The sequence below is a fragment of the Adelges cooleyi genome, unplaced genomic scaffold, assembly GCF_023614345.1.
Source record: "Adelges cooleyi isolate 19-005CV unplaced genomic scaffold, UGA_ACOO_1.1 ACOO_flye_CR_arks_rails_tigmint_CR_PRNA_9, whole genome shotgun sequence".
Taxonomy (NCBI): Eukaryota; Metazoa; Arthropoda; class Insecta; order Hemiptera; family Adelgidae; genus Adelges; species Adelges cooleyi.
Window position 1 is genome coordinate 5,847,020 of NW_026096579.1, and position 3,226 is coordinate 5,850,245.

At 30.8% G+C, this 3,226-nt stretch overlaps 1 non-coding gene across 1 annotated transcript; it reads left to right on the forward strand.

Moving 5' to 3' along the window:
• The first annotated feature begins 3,107 nt into the window (after window positions 1-3,107).
• Window positions 3,108-3,226, forward strand: LOC126847276 (5S ribosomal RNA). Its single transcript, XR_007687024.1, has one exon. It is a non-coding gene; the product is annotated as a 5S ribosomal RNA (ribosomal RNA).

Sequence of the window (3,226 nt, forward strand, 5' to 3'; positions counted from 1 at the left end):
GCACCGTATTTTCGTTGAAAAATATACAAATATTTTGGGTGTTTTTTCTCAATTTTAAAGGGGAAGGGGTGACTTTTTAACATTTTTGACCCAACGAAGTACCTAAAGGTGATTTTTTACAAAGAAATGTTTCCATATTTTTTTCGCCACAATAACACTTAACAATAGTAATTTTGAAAGGTTTTTTTTTTTATCATAAGTTTGTCACACCACATTAAATACAACCAAATCGACAACGTCCATACAAATATTATACTGACATAAGACCGTAGTTGTTGTTGAGTTGTTTTGAATGTTTTTTTTTTGTCAAAACAAATACGTTAGCTTTTTAATCGTAGCGAGAAAGACTATAAAATACAAATAATGTACAAGCATTTGCAAAAATGCGAACACCTAAGTAATCAATACATACTACGAAACGTTAGGATTTTTTGTTGTTTACTATTAGATACTTTTTTTATGCATTCACCGTTTACATACACAGATACACTACACCACCGTTTCCTAAAAAGCATAATTTTTCACATGCAAATTTTTGTATAACTATATATATACTATCTCATCGATTATTGTTATCCCATATAGTATTGCCAAGTAAAATAAAATTCGCCATAAGCCATACAGAAATATTTGAAAAACACTAATATTCAAAAGATTTTATAATAATCGGTGGGTGTGTTCCCACGTACGTCATATCCAATGTTAGAAAAATAATTAATTTCAACAGGGTGTACTTAAAACGAGTACATATATTAATACCTTTGTGTGAAAAAAAATGCATTTCTATTGGAAAATTACATTCTCTTAGACTGTTCATTACTTACACTGTACACACAACACTCAACGGGTAATTACACTTTATTTTTCCCATCTTTTGGGGGTTTTTCCTTAATGAAAAAAAAAAAAAGTTTGACTACAGATATCTGAGAAAATTGTACAATACGTTATAGTCTCATTCTAGGTCTTCATTCGGTCTAATTTTCAGACCTAATACATTGGTTGAAAAAATACAAAAATTCTATTCCTTATAGAGGAAAAGCGTTATGGTATTCGTTTGGGTTGACAGCGTTTATCGTTATTACTATGTGATCAAATCACTATCAGATTCAGTGCCGTAACTACCGCCGGTGCAGGCGGTGCATCGCACCGCCAGACAAGCCTCCGGGTTATGTTTAAGGGGCCTCATATTTATGAAGACATAACAATTCAAGTCTAAACATTCTATTCTTAAAACAAGGTTTAAACAATTTTTAGTATTCGATTGTGTATTTTTAATGATGACACTTGAATATCTACATTGGCCATTGGATTTAAAATTGATAAATTTTATTTTGTTTACTGTAGTTATCGATATTATGATTATATGACCACTCGATAGCCAAACGTGTGTCGTATAAATAAAGGCTATAAATATTTATATAAAAATTAAATGGAGACCAAACACAGATAACCACCTTATTTAAGAAAAAAAACTATTCCATTTATTTCCATGTATTATCTAATAACAGGAGTGATAAGTTTCCAAAACTATGTATAGATTTATTGTATTATGATACTATCTACGCGCCCGCACCCAGCCGCTGCACATCTATTGGACTAAAAAAAAAAATTGAATCATTTGAGTTTATTTTATTACTAACAATCTGGGAAAATATATTAAGGAACTTCCATTTAGTATCTAAAAAATTACAGAGCCCAAATACAAATTTTCATGATGCATGTACATTTTTAAAGGAGGCTTCTTCTTCTATTATAAGTTTAAGGGATCATTATAAAGAGCTAGTTGCTTCTGCAAGTGAGCAATGAAATAAGTGGAATATACCAATCCAAAAAACTATTCGTCGCCGTGTGTATTCAAAAAAGATTTTTGGTGATGTTGCCGGTGATAGAAGACTCGATAGTTCTGAAGACAATCTTCGTGTGATGGTTTTTTTACCAGTTATAGATACAGCAATTTTACAACTTCAAGAAAGATTCAAAGGATTATTATTTAAAGGATTATTTGAGGTTACTAAAAGATTTGAATTTCTGGTACCGCATAATATATTATCATTTAGTGAAGAAGATATCACAAAAGCATCTTAGGACTTTCAAATATTTTACAAACATGATTTAAGTACTGATATAACAAGGCAAATTCTATCCCTTAAATCTATATTAAAGGATTCATTAAAAAATTCACATTGTATTAAACACCTTTTACAATGTATTTTAGAAAATGATATGGCCTCTATGTACAATGATATTTTTAGTGCATGTATCATATTTATAACATTGCCAGTTACTGTAGCCAATGCAGAAAGATCGTTTTCAAAATTAAAAATCATAAAAAACTACTTAAGAAATTCAATGTCTCAAGATCGCCTGATAAACATAAGTATTTTAAATATTGAACGAGGAAGAACAAAAGAATTGGATATAAACAAAATAATTCAAATATTTGCTACTAAAAAAGCAAGAAAACAACATTTTCTTAAATAAACCAAAATTGAATTATAATTATTGTTACATACATTTTTTTTTTGACATGTTATAACTTATACACATATTTAAATCATAATATGTTTCAAGATTTTTTTGTTTTTGTAATAAACTGATTTATACACGTATGTAACAAGTATAAAGGTAATTAAAAAAAAAAGTATTCAAGCGTTTAAGTTGAAGCTACCTGCCAATTATAGTTCAGCTCTTATTAAGATTAAGTAAGTATTAAATAGGGTTTAACTTTAGTTTTATAATTGGGGACCCTACAAAACTTTGGGTGAGCATTATAGTAAATAGGGGCCTCTAAAATCAGCCTGCACCGGGGCCTCTATAATGGTAGTTGCGGCACTGATCAGATTAAACAACTGCTATGACTCCACGCACTGCTTACTTTTTCATGTATGCATATGATTTACCCAGCAAGTAGGTTGTTAATAACGGGTTGGTTTTTTTCATATCATTATTTCTCGGCCAGTCGGCTAATAATAATAAACCATCCGTTCTTATCAGCCAATCAGCATAAAATACCGTTTAAAAAGTTGAACGACAATTGAAGACCAGTCATTTTGAAAAATTGTTATAGTATATTGTGATTAAATGAGTAAAATAAACACACTTCCTTCGCCAACGACCATACCACGTTGAATACACCAGTTCTCGTCCGATCACTGAAGTTAAGCAACGTCGGGCGTAGTTAGTACTTGGATGGGTGACCGCTTGGGAACACTACGTGCCGTTGGCA